The following is a 14,112-nucleotide window of genomic DNA, read 5'->3' on the forward strand; positions in this document are numbered from 1 at the left end:
GCTTTTTTTTTTTTTTTTTTAGTTTTTTTAGTTTTTGAGACAGAGTCTCGTTCTGTCGCCCAGGCTGGAGTGCAGTGGCGCGATCTCGGCTCACTGCAAGCTCTGCCTCCCCGGTTCACGCCATTCTCCTGCCTCAGCCTCCCGAGTAGCTGGGACTACAGGCACCTGCCACCACACCTGGTTAATTTTTTGTATTTTTAGCCAGGTTGGCCTGACGTTTCTCAAAACAAATGTCCCTCATTGTTAACACCACTTTTAGTTGAGTTTCCCCCACTGGCAGCTGAAAGCATCCTAGCTTATATATCAATGTAACAAAAACTTTGGTCTGTACCAAATAGACCAGGGGATTCCAATGACAATGACAATAACAATCCCCTCCTCCATTCATGGCCAAAACAATGTCACGTTTAGCATTTTGGATTTTCATGCAACAACCTCATCAGGTTGACATGACAGATATCTGCATCTCTGATTTAGAGATGAATAAACCAAATCCAAATCAGAGTCTTGCCCAAGTTCAGTCAGCAGCAAGGTGATAAAACTGGGACTAGAACTGTGGCCCTAAGTCCAGTGTTCATTACAATATACCAAGACTCGTGTACGTGCGTGTGTGCGTGTGTGCGCACGTGCGTGTGTGCGTGTGTGTGAGCGCGCGCGCATGCAGGGGATGAGTTCCCTTCACAATGCGAGGAGTAGCCAGTCAGCTTCAGCTGGTGATGGAAACACCTGGTGAATTTCAGAGTTGATAATTCATCCAGTCCAGTGCCTGATTGGTTCCATGATGTGGTCAGTCAATTCCTATGTGGCAAATCTGCTGTCAGCCACATTGGAGAGTCAATTGTGTTAGAGAGACTTCATTCTCCCTCCTCCAGCTGCAATCTGCACTCCAAGATCTTGGCTGCCTCATTACTCCATGCCCAGACCATGCAATGTGATACATTACTGCTTGCGGCTAGTTCCAGGAAAAGATGGATGCTTCTACTTGTCACAAAATGAAGACAGAGGAGCCACACACGCGCATGCACGCACACGCGTGCGCGCACACACACACACACCCCCCACTATGCCTCCCATCCAAGAAGCCATTTCTGCAAAGAGCTTTTCAGATGCATTTCCAAGTGTCATCATGCTAGAGCTCCTTTTACAGTGACTATTGAGAACAGCAACTCTTGAATCAGCTGAAGCCTGACTGTGTGGCTCAAATCACTCTCTGAAAGTAACAACCCTGCCTTCCCCACAGGCCCTCCTTTTTCCAGGCCCAGCATTCTCATTTCCTCCAATCACTCCTCGTCTGATACCCCTTTCATATCTTCCATCATTGTCTTCTCCAAGGGCATTGCAGTCAGTACCCAACTACTGCCAAGTGACCACAGCAAAGCTCAAGGGTTTGGGTGGCATCAGGCTAGCACAGAGTTGAGCAAGACTATCACCTTCTCCCATATATAATCTATGCTCCTGTTAATGCAACCTGAGTGCATGTTAACTTTTTTGGCAGCCACACCACAACATTCACACTGAGCTGATGACCATTAGAAACCCCTAAGATTTTCTCATGTGCCTCCCTCCTCTGGTGCAGTAAAGTTTTGTCCCCCTGAGTGGGGCCCTTATTAAGTATCATCTATGCTTGGCTGAGCATGGTGGCTCACGCCTGTAATCCCAACACTTTGGGAGGCTGAAGTGGGCAGATCACGAGGTCAGGAGATGGAGACCATCCTGGCTAACACGGTGAAACCCCGTCTCTACTAAAAATACAAAAACTTAACCAGGCGTGGTGGCAGGCACCTGTAGTCCCAGCTACTCGGGAGGCTGAGGCAGGAGAATGGCATGAACTCAGGAGGCGGGGCTTGCAGTGAGCTGAGATTGCACCACTGCACTCCAGCCTGGGCGACAGAGCAAGACTCCATCAAAAAAAAAGAAAGTATCATCTATCCTTTTAGCCTATCTGGATAAATGCTTATTGAATATGTTTCCCTTGTCTTTGTGGCGTACGGGCCTGTGACTGCATGAACTTGTTAAGGCATGAAACATGCTGATAAATAGTGTTGCTCTGAGGAGTTTCAGGGTGATTTGTGCCAACTTGTCAGCATTGTTTTCTAATAACAAGGGACTAACAATTTGTACCTGGCTTTCATGAGACCCATGGAGGGAACTGCCACTGGCGCTGGTTTCATAGCAAGAATATACCTAAAATGACCAAATGGGAATGAAAAACTTCAGGTGAGACTCCATTTGGGACTCCTGGGTTCTGGGTATTCCATCTGTGGCTTCTGATCCGAGCGAAGAAGTGCATATTGGTATGGCCTTTCAAGGGAAGGACAATGGGGGCTCATGCCTGGCCTCTCCAGACCCCTTGCTATGAGATGGTCTTTAGCTGTGAAGCAGATTCTTACGTTAATGCAGTTGGAATGTTGTGCCCTTTTCCTGAAAGAACTGTAGGTGTGTACACATTGTCGTTTTGAGTCCTACCGGTCTTCTTTCAGTGGAGCCCTAATTGCTATCCTTAGGGCAGGATCCTACCACAGCCTCAGGTGTTTACACAAGCAAAAGGGATATGACAGGCTGAGTGCAGTGGCTTATGCCTGTAATCCCAGCACTTTGGGAGGCTGAGGCAGGTGGATCACTTGAGGTCAGGATTTCGAGACCAGCCTGGCTAACCTGGCAAAACCCCATCTCTACTAAAAATACAAAAATTAGCCGGGCAATGGTGGTGCATGCCTGTAATCCCAGCTACTTAGAAGGCTGAGGCAGGAGAATCTCTTGAACCCGGGAGGCGGATGTTGCAGTGAGCCAAGATCATGCCACTGCACTCCAGCTTGGGTGACAGCACAAGACTCTGTCTCAAAATATTTTTTAAAAAACTTTTTAAAAGGGAGATGACAATAAATACTCTAATAGGTGATCAGAGATGGGTGATACCACTCCTCTCGCTCTTAGATTGGGTAATGTATTCATTGAGGGGTATTTCACCCCATCTTTTCTGCATTTTTTTTCAACCAGATACTTATTTGGGGTGTCACCTATCTAGATATCTAGAAAGAGTTATGATTTCATATGAAGCCCGTTGCCTGAGGCTGGTTGCAGGGTGCGGCCAAGTTGACACACACAGTGCCACCTTAGAGTAGCCATAGCACCTGGAGAGACAGACTCCCTTTACCTCTGTAAGCTTTTTCCTCACCTATTAAATTGGAGAAACTGACATGCACGTCCGTGGTAATACTCATTTCTCCCAACTTCACCAATCCCTGGAAGGTGAGCTATCAGGTCAAATCCAGATGATCTTGGCACAATATGCCCCTCAAGCTAATGAGATCTTCTCTAGTTGCCTTGGACTGCAAAAGCACTTTACTCCTCTCTTGCCGCCTTTGTGGTCAATGTGGATAGTAGCTAATAGCAGGCTACCTGGTGCAAATCCCAGTTTGTCTCTGGCTCTATGGTCTTGGGTGTGTTGTTTAACTCTTTGTATCCAAGTTTCTCCACCTTTTGAATTGTGATAATAATAGCATCCTCATCTTTTACATTGATATCTTAATAATAATATCTACCTTGTGCCTAGGATTTGACGATTAAGTAAGCTAATGTATATAAAGCACTTAAAACAGTATCTAGTGCATGGAAAAACTAAAATAAATATAGGTTGTATTTATTACTACTATCGTTATTTTTGTTTTCTCAGATGGTTTAGGTGCCAGTGGCTTCTGAATAAAACAGCATTCTTGAAGTGAACAGCAGATGAGGACGTGAAATACTATGCCAAAGCTGTTCTTTTTCCTGGATGAAAATCTCTCTGAGAATCATTTGCTGTTAACTTTGGTATCCTGGGGACTGCTGCCTTATCCCAGGAAGCCACCCAGAGTCTTGGATGTGTGGGATCCTTGGGACTTCATGGTAAATCTGCTCTAGTCCCACAGGTTAGGAAAATAGAGCCCAGGACATCTGGGAGCCCCCAGCACTTCCACAGAAATGGACCAAAATGCCTTCTCCAGTGGGAGAAACCTGGAATAAGCTCAAGAGGACAGACGGCTAAATTTTCAAAAATCGTGTGAGCTGCTGTTAAACAAGCCATTATTAAAACTTTAATTGTATAAACTTATAATTAGGTGAGTTATATTAAAAGTAAAAGTGATAAAGTACCCCAAACTCATCTCTTTCAAGTTATTTTACTGTTTTCTATACGCTTGAAGTTATTTACATCTATTGTAAGTGTGGGGGGTGGAAATTCAATATAATGATATGCTACCAAGCACTTCTTCTCAACTTGGTGTTTAGTGATATCACCAAGGTAGCTTCAAACAGGCTGTGATGGGAGTATTTACACCTCAGAAATTAGCAAATGCTATTAATTAGGGCTCTTTTCCCCCAGAGACCCTGGTATTAAACATTTATTAGCAGCCGGGTGCAACGGCTCACGCCTGTAATCCTAGCACTTTGGGAGGCCGAGGTGGGTGGATCACCTGAGGTCAGGAGTTTGAGACCAGCCTGGCCAACATGGAGAATTCCCGTCTCTAACAAAAATACAAAATTAGCCAGGTGTGGTGGCGCATGCCTGTAGTCCCAGCTACGCGGGAGGCTGAGGCAGGAGAATCGCTTGAACCTGGGAGGTGAAGGTTGGCGTGAGTCAAGATTGCGCCATTGCACTCCAGCCTGGGCAACAAGAGCGAAACTGTCTAAAAACATGTATTAGCTCATGCTGCCGTCTCTTACCTAGGCCAGTACTATGGACAATTCAGAAGCAGCTCCCTCCCTCCTTCTCCACTGGATCTACAGTCGAATCCCTTGAGCATAGACCCAGATCTTGCTCAATTTGGGGTCATCATTTGGTGCTGTGGCCTCCTCAAAACGTCCTTCTTCTACAAAATCACACATTCCAGCTACACTCAGCTCCTTGCAGTTTCTTAAATAAAATACAGGTTTTCCCATTGTTTTGGTGCTTTGCATATTAAGTTCCTTCTTTGGCCAGGGTAGGGGGAATGTTTTTTCTCTCCTTTTCTAGATCTTTATTCTGCAAGAGTCAGAAAGTATCTCCTCTGGGGAACCTTTCTTAAATCCCCCACACCTGCCTCATCCCACCCCGCTGCAGGCTGTGTATAGCCATGTGCTGGTAAATATTTAACAGCCAACTTTCGGAAAAGGGAGGGGGAAAGTCCTGATTTTTAGCATCTGCCAATTTCCATGGTGTAAAGATGTCCATCGTGGCCAATTTTGAGCTAACAACATGCAGTTTTTGAGTATAAATTTGGGAAGAAGCATGCCAGCTGGTCTGGGCCAATTCCAGCACATCACTGACTGGATCAGATGTCTTTTCTGTCTCACAGCAGCCATACCCCCATACAGCCCCCATAATACAGTGCCATGCCAAGCCATGTTGGAGCCTGAGGCAAAAGGAAAAATTAATAACACTGATCCTGTCTTCATTTAAAAGTTTGATCTCAGCCGGGCACGGTGGCTCATGCCTGTAATCCCAGCACTTTTGGAGGCCGAGGCGGGTGGATCACTTGAGGTCAGGAGTTTGAGACCAGCCTGTCCAACATGGTGAAACCCTGTCTCTACTGAAAACACAAAAAATTAGCCGGGCGTAGTGGCGGGAACCTGTAATCCCGGCTCCTTGTGAGGCTGAGGCAGGAGAATCGCTTGAACCTGAGAGGCGGAGGTTGCAGTGATCCGAACTCACAACATTGCACTCCCGTCTGGGAAACAAAAGTGAAACTCCATCTCAAAAAAAAAAAAGACATTAAAACATTATTTATCTTGTTTACTGAGATTTTGACACTACACTGAATTTGTCCCTGAGATGAGTGTCTTATTCACCTCTTCTTGTCCTGGCCCTGACCTAATAGCGCATATCACACTGTTACAATTAATTTCAGTGTAGCTATCTCCCCCACCAGCTTGTGAAATTTGAGGACAGGAATCCATTTCTGTGTTCCTAGGACTTGGCACACAGTAGGTGCTTAATAACTATTGTCCAGTGAGGAAGTGGATGAGTAGATGGATGAACCAATCACCCAGTTTCTTTGCCCACAAAATAAGACACACTGATGAAAGTCATCCTTGGCTATTAACCAGGGAGAGGTGTCAGTTTTTGAGGTTTAGCTCTTCCAGTTCAGCAAAGATTACTCTGCTTCTGACCCATGGAAGCCAGCTCCTGTGCTGGGCATTTTGACCAGGGCTTATCTGCAGATGCCTCCAGCCTGGGGAAACAATGAAGCGAAACTGAGTCTGGAAAGTGGAGACTCCACCTGGACCAGGGGTGGGAAGTCACAGAGAGGCAGCCATCCCTGAGCCCCCAGGCCTCAGGAGGTGACAGAGCTCCTGTCTCTAGATGGGTCTTAGGAGATTTCCATTTGGCAGGGGAAATAGAAAGGAGATCCAAGCACTAGAAACTTCAGGATGGCTTCCAAATGTAAAATTGGATGGGTCATCTGCCATCTGAGGGTACCAGGACTTGTTTCTGTGTGTGGTCACTTCCTCACTCTGAAGACCACCAAAAAAGAGGTTGTCTGGAGATATGGCATCATAGGCTTTGCAGACATCTCACTGGACTCTGGTCTGCGTGGGTGTGGACGTTAAGAGGCTCTGTTTACATAAGATTGGCCATGACATCTGTTTTTTAAGCACTTGATATCTGTTGGGCCTCCTGTAAAGAGCTTTGCACATATTAGCTCATTGATTACTCACGAAATCCTCAGATGTAGACATTATTCTGCTCCTTTTACAGATGAGAAACAGAGAAACTGGCAACCTGCCCAAGGTCTCACAGCTGGTAACTGATGGAACTGAAACACTAACCTAGAACCATCTGATTCTACAGCCCATGAGCTTAACCACTGTACGCAACGAAAAGGAATTTCGAAGATGGGCCCCTTTCCAGCACTGGTGTCTGTAAACAGCAAAAATAGAGGTGGGAGTTGGCAGATGTAGTCATTTTTGTCCTTCTCTGAGCTGGCCTTGTCCATCACAGAAGCCCCCAGGGTCTCTCTCCCCCCACCACCCACCCACTTCTCCAGCCAGTGTTCACAGGGGAGTTGACTGTCTCTAAAGGGAAATTCTTCCACTCAAAGACACTCTTGGAGGAGTCAGGAGAGAAGGAAGTGAAGAAGCAGTGAGCACCTCTCATCTGCCAGGCTCTATGCACACATTAGGGGTCCTTCTCACCCCAGGATGAGGGGGTAGGTCTTTTTCTCATCCTTATTTTAAAGGCTTGCATTGTTCAATATAGTAGCCACTTAGCTACATGTAGCTATTTAAATTTCAATTCCTGAAAATTAAAAAAAAATAGAAATTAAGTTTCCAAGTTGCACTAGCCAGATTTATAAGTACTCAATAGTCCTGGTAGCTACCGTGCATACAGTACAGATATAGAACCTTTCCATCCTTGCAGAAAGTTCTACTGGCCAGCCCTGCACTGAGGAAGAAGAGGGCTGTGGGAAGAGGACTCAGAATGACTTGCCTAGAGCCACACAGTGAGTTGTAAACAGACCTAGGATGGGACTCATGTTTCTTGCTTCCAAAGCCTCTACTCCCAGAGCTTGGAATATATTTGCCACCGCCTGGCCCCAGAACAAGGAGGATTGTTTGCCTGGGATGGTAGGTCGACTTGGGAAACCAAATAAGAGATCAGAAGACTGCGGGTGAATACCAAAGTGGAGGAAAGGAGCCAGCTGTTCTTGAGGATTATTTTTATCCTGCCCAGATATCCTAGGGAGCTTCCCCCCTCCTCCCTTTAAGCTATTTTTATCTCAAGAGCTGGAATTGAAACACTGTCTCCCTTGGATGGACAGAGGGATCCACTAACACATCATCATTCTAGCACCAGGACCCCCACCCCACACGCCCCTACGCTTGCTTGACAATTTCCAAGGAGGGTTCATATCCATTCTCGAATGCTATTCTCATGCCAGTTCATGAGGCCACAGGGATAGATGGGGAGTACAAGCCCCATACGGCAGCTGGGAAAACTGAGGCTTAAATGGGTGCAGTGAGCTCTTTCAACAGCTCATATGTGTTAGAGCTGGGATTTAAACTCAGGCTTAGGTAGGTCCCTCCTTTCAGGGTGGGGAGTGAATTTCACAGGATGGGTGTCTATCTGTCGAGTGATGGAAAACAGCCTGGTTTGTTTGCTGAACCTCACATCACCCCTTTCTGGCTGAGAGGGCAGATTGCTTGACATCCTTGAGCTTCTCTCTCCGTGTCCACAAGGCAGAGAATTCTAATCTTTCTCTTGCCTCCTCCACAGTCTTACTGGAAGTCTGGCCAGTGAAAAAGCTTTTGGTAAATTGAAAAAACACCCAATACCCAGAAAAAGACTTTTACTACTATCATTATCACCCTCATCTTCACTGTAAGCTGTAATCCATAATTGCATATATCTGTACTTGTATGCAGTCTCCATCCCTTTCCCCTCTTTGGGCCTCAGTTTCCCTGCCTGAAACCTGAGTAGTTTGGCCCAGAGAATCTCCATGGGGCCTTCCTTCCAGCTCCGGCTTACCATTTCTATGACCCATTCATTCGGTCAACAAGTGTTTATTGAGTTCGAGCAGCTTGACACGGTGGGGAAATGAAGGACCAGCCTCTCCAGAAGGCTCTCTGTCCAGGCTGTTTCAGCCACATACGCAAATTTCCTTGTGTTTTCAAAAGACAAATTATGGGAAACATGTTATTCACCAAAACACACTCGCCCCATCTCTCAGGGAGAAAAAAAAAATCCCTTCAGTCCCATCAAGAATTAAGCTAACATTGGGTAGAAACTCACCCTTGTTCCTCTGGGCATCTTTCCAGAGGCTCACGTCCGTGTTAAAAAAGGGGAAACTGTACGTGGCCGTGTCTCTCTGGGGCTTCTGTAGACCTGGTAAACAACCTGTGTTTGTCCCAGCTTCTGCCATCCTAAGAGGTCAGCCATAGCCAGGGGAAAAAAAGGCCCGTTCTATGCTCAGCCTGTCCCCAGAGTGAGAAAAATTGTCCATAAATATTTTCATCTTCATGATTACCAAGGGAGTTGAGAGGAAGGCTTTGATTCTCCAAGACCCTGGACCCCTCCCTTCCTCTGGGGACCCTGTGGTCAAAGCTGACCTGGGAGTCCCATCTCTCACCCCCAAATTATAGGCTGCTGCCCATGCCGCCTGCCCCCAGGCGGTGGTGGGATTAGAGGTAGGACCACACTGTACCACCCCGGCCAGCCTCAGAACTGCTGGAATAGCCTCTCCCAGGCAGCTGGTTTCCTGCCCAGAGCTGGGTGGTCAAGGCAAAGGCAGGGAGGACCCTGAGATGGCCTTTGGGGGTGGAAGATTGTGCTGGGGGCAGGGAGAGGGTCCCAGGATGGGGGCTGGGAAGAGGCCTGGCGTTGCCATCTGGATCTTGAGTTGCTCTGCTCATCAAGGCCACGCAGAAGAGGCCCCGAGAGCACTGCTGACCTGGGGAGGGGTTTATGGCCCAGCAGATCCTTGGAGATTAATGGATTTGCAAGATCCAAAGGAAGAACAGCCAACAGAGGAATTTCAGTGATAGCCGCTGACAAAGACATTCGGAGTCAGGAATCTTGACCCAGAACTCCTAAAATCATCCCACACAGAAACCTCCTGTGTCCTGTCCTTCCTTGCTATAACCTCCTTGCTCTACCTTCTGGAAATTTCTAAAAGGGAGTGTTGCATCAGGGTGTCGATCCGACTTGAGAATCTTTAAGGGTCATCCAAGTACAAGGTTCTATGGAGTCTGTGGTTCCTAGATCACTTGAGCCATAAAATTTTATGCCAGAAGTGCTAGACTTCTAATGCCTTTTGATGCCAGAGTTCAGAAGCTCAGAAACCCTGGAATCCTGCCTGGTACTGATTTTCAGCTTCTATGATCCCGTGCTTCTGAGGCTAGGATTTCTGTGATCCTTCAACTCTGTGACCTATTTCAAGGCAGACAGGGATCTTGCACAAGGGGGCGTTCATTCCCGGCAGGGATTACGTGTGGAGGAGCCCCGTGTGGCCAGCTGACTGCTCCTCCAGCTATCATGGGCAGCATTCCATGGCCCAAGGCTCCCAGAGCCCAGCTCACCTCCTGACATTTTTTGGCCAGATACTCACTTGGCCCTCACCTAGCCCTGAGCAGCTCCCCCCAGCCCACATCACCAGGTGTGGGCTAGGATGCTGCAGCAGCTGGCACCAATGCCTTGGCCTCTCTCTCTCGGCGTCCACTCCTATGGGCCAGGAGAAAGGAGGCAGTAAGTATGTCCCCTTGGGCTGTAATGTCCCCCCAGGGGACTCAGAATCCAAGAAAGCAGAGAAGGTGGGCTTGTCCCTGGACCCAGTCCTAACTGCTTTCATCCTGATGGACCCAGTGAGCACCAGAATAGCCATATCTGGGTGATTCAGAGGCCCTTTCGGCCTCAAAATTGTCAGACCATGGCCTACCTCTGTTGGAAATCCCATGTAGAGGAGGTGTTCCTTTAGGTGAAGGTCTCTGGAAAGACCCTAATGTGCTGCAGGGCAGACAGGGACTCTCCATTCTTTTTTCATTATCTTATCCATATATTCAACATGCCTGAGAGCTAAATCTCAGCCCAAAACTCAAGGTACATGAAATATGACCTTCCTTTACTTCCTGCGGATAAACTAGAAATTCCATTTTGAGTTTACTTATCACCATGCTGGAGGAAATTCCTCTTGGTCAGTATGGAGACGCCCTTACAGCCCCTTGCCCTGGTTATGCAAAAGTCCTGGGGTCTTATGCAGCATAGCACATTCTGAGAAGTTTCTCTGTCCTTCTGTCCCCATCTGTGGCCCCTGAGGTGCTCACTGGGCCAGATGTCCCTTTATGTCCAGTGACCTGGTGACATGTCTTGGACATAGGAAGCTCTACTGAAGCTAGAATGTCAATATGTTGGGTCTAGCCTGCCTAGGAATGCCATGGAACATCCCCTCCTCTCCCGAGGTTTTATCTGTACCCCATGAATCTAAGGACCTGCCACCTTCCCTCTTCTCCTTGCTTCAGAGGTGCTCTGCCTCTCTTCTTCCCCTCTGGGACCCTCATCCTCTCACTGAGCTCACAAAAGACTTAACATCACACAGCTTTGGCTTTCAGCTCTTTCCAAACTCCAGCAACCAGAACATCTAAAGAGCTGACCACCTGCTGGCATTGGGGATGCAGGAAGCTGCACACAGATGAGCACCCACAGTCATCACCCCATACACAGTGATTTGCACATTATCTTGGGAGAGTTCTTGGAGCAGCTGCCTGGCTCCCTGCTGACAATGACACAAGTTGGGCCCTGGAGGAATGGGGCACGGCATGTGTGTTATGCCCTTCTTGCATTGCTATAAAGAAATGCCGAAGATCGGGTCATCTAAAAAGAACAGAGGCTTAATTGGCTCACGGTTCTGCGGGCTGTACAGGAATCATGATGCCGGCATCTGCTCGGCTTCCAGGGAGACCTCAGGAAGCTTTTACTCCGGTAGAAGGCAAACCCAGAGCAGGCACATGTCATGGCGAAAGCAGGGGCAAGAGAGAGAGTGGGGGGTGAGGTGCCACATACTTATAAACAACCAGAACTTGTGACAACTCACTCACTATCATGAGGACACACTGGGCCATGAAAGATCTTCCCCTGTGACCGAAACACCTCCCACGAGGCCCCACCTCCAATGCTGGGGATTACATGAGATTTATGAGATTTGGAGGCGGCATCCAAACTGTATCAGCAGGGGGATAGGTTGTGGGGTCAAGAAGGAGGTAATAAGATCTGAGTACTGGGGCCCTTGGGGAAATTAAAGTTGGGTGTAGCCAGGTGCAGTGGCTCATGTCTGTAATCCCAACACTTTGGGAGGCCAAGGTGGGAGGATTGCTTGAGCCCAGGAGTTTGAGACCAGCCTGGGCAACACAGTGAGACCTTCATCTCTTAAAAAAAAAATTTAGAAATTAGCAATGCATGGTGGGCACGTGTCTGTAGTCCCAGCTACTTGGGAGGCTGAGGTGGGAGGATTTCTTGATCCTGGGAGGTCAAGGCTGTAGTAAGCCATGATTGCACCACTACACTCCAGCCTGGGTGACAGAGTGAGACCCACCAAAAATAAATAAATAGCTGGGTGTAGCAATACTGGCAAGGTGGGGTCTGGAAAGAAGATGGCATTTGGGGAGATGGCTAGACTTGACTAGCTCAGCCATCCCCAGGGCTCTGCCTGCAGCCTTAGGAAAGGGCCCAACAACTGCTAGGGAGAGAGAAGGCCACACCTTCCAAGGAGTGGGAGGTGAGGGGTGGGAGACAGGGTCTGCCAGCTGTGCAAAACAGAGTTGGGAGCCCTGGTTTCTGCCCCTGGGTTTGCCATAACTCACTATGCAACCTTGAGCAAGTTCTCTCTCTGGGCTTGGCTCTATCTGTGAATAAGTGCATCGGTCGGGATGGTACACAGGCTTTCCCCTCCTGTACAGTTGGGTCCTGAATACCTGATGCCCATTACTGCATATCTATCTCCAACTGGCTGTCTGGTACCGTCCTTGACTTTGGTCTTTGTTGAGTCCCTCCTGCCATCTTTAATAGAGTCGACCAAGGGCTGTTGTCTAAGTGGAGTTTGGTCTGGAATCACAGCTCCAAGATGGCTGGGGATGGGGTGGAGCACACATCCACTGGAAGCGGCTGCACCTCTTGGCTCTTTTTGTCCCAGCTGCAGGGGCCAGCTTGGCAGCCTCTCCCCTCACACACATAAGCCTCTGACATGCACACACACATGCAAACGTAGCTTGGCCCTCTGGAGGAGAATCAGCATTGCCTGGCAAGGAGGACAGCCAAGGAACCAATGCTGCAGAGCCTGGAGGGCTGCTCTCAAGGCCTCCTGTTACCCCATAGCCACAAAGGCCCCTGTGGTCCAGCCCCATCAGACCTTTATAGCCCTATGACTAGTGTCACTAGTCCCTGCCTGAAACCCAAGTTGCCCAGTCACACAGCATCAGGCCCAGCTGTGGGCAATAACGGGAAAGAAGGAAAGAAAGAGACAGAGCGACTAAGAGATAAAGACAGAGAGAGAGACAGAATTCGAGAGAGAGATGGAAGCAGAAAGGGAACCAGGAGAGAGAGAGAAGACAGAGATAAGGAGACAGAATCCTGGAGAAGAAAAGAGGAAGATGGAGAAAGAGAGAAAGAGGAGTTATACAGAATGGGACTGGGAGAAAGATAGCTTTGAAAGGGAGAAGAGACTGAAGGAGAAATGAAGAGAGGCATGGACAAAGGAGAGAGAGAGAATACACGTGTGTGTGCGCGCACACGCTCACACATACATTCTCATACACACTCATACATTCTAATACACACACACACATTCTCAAACACACACACTCACACCCACATACATACATTCTCACACACACATGCACACTCACACACTCTAACACCCATATTCTTACATTCACACTCACACACTCCAAGCACAGGCCCAGAGAGGAGATGGGAGACGCTAATCTAGTCAGGAGTGCCCTTCACACTCAGCCAGACCAGCCATGACCCTCACGGCCCCTCAGAGGCCCTCAGACGCTGAGAGCCTGGTTAGCTCTCACCAGCCAGGGGAACCTGGACATCACACCTGTGAATGAGACTCTTTCCCTTCAGCAGCTAGGGGTGAGGGTGTTCCCAGGCCTTGGAAGAGTCTGTCCAGCTGCCCCTGCCTCTGGCTTCTTATCTGACAGCCCCTCCCCATCAGGCACAGTGTCCCGGCCCCACCTCAGGATTCCCGTGACAGAGGACTGGGCTGTGGCACAGGCAACACAGGGAGAAAGGCTGGAGGCCCAGCAGACTGGAATTGCTTTTTCTGGGGTGCATCCCAGCCAGAGATTCGAAGGTCCCAGGCTCTGGGACAAACAAGACAAAGAGACCCCTTAGGTCAGGACTCCTAGAAAGTTCCAGGCTCCATTCAACAAACATCTCCTGAATACATGCTAGAATCAGCCTGAGCAAGGCTACCCCCAGCTCTGTCATTTAGGCTTCAGCCCTCCAGAGCTTTGGGAATGTGGGCAGATTCTCTCACTAGGATGCTGCTCCCCATACCTGCGTGCACCTGTGCCAAAGCGAATGTGCAGCTGCTAGTCTCCAGGTGATGCCTTGAGAGGCCAGTGCCTGGGGTGGGGATCAAAGGCCTGGCTGTGCCT

The sequence above is a fragment of the Theropithecus gelada genome, chromosome 15 (genome assembly GCF_003255815.1).
Source record: "Theropithecus gelada isolate Dixy chromosome 15, Tgel_1.0, whole genome shotgun sequence".
Lineage (NCBI taxonomy): Eukaryota > Metazoa > Chordata > Mammalia > Primates > Cercopithecidae > Theropithecus > Theropithecus gelada.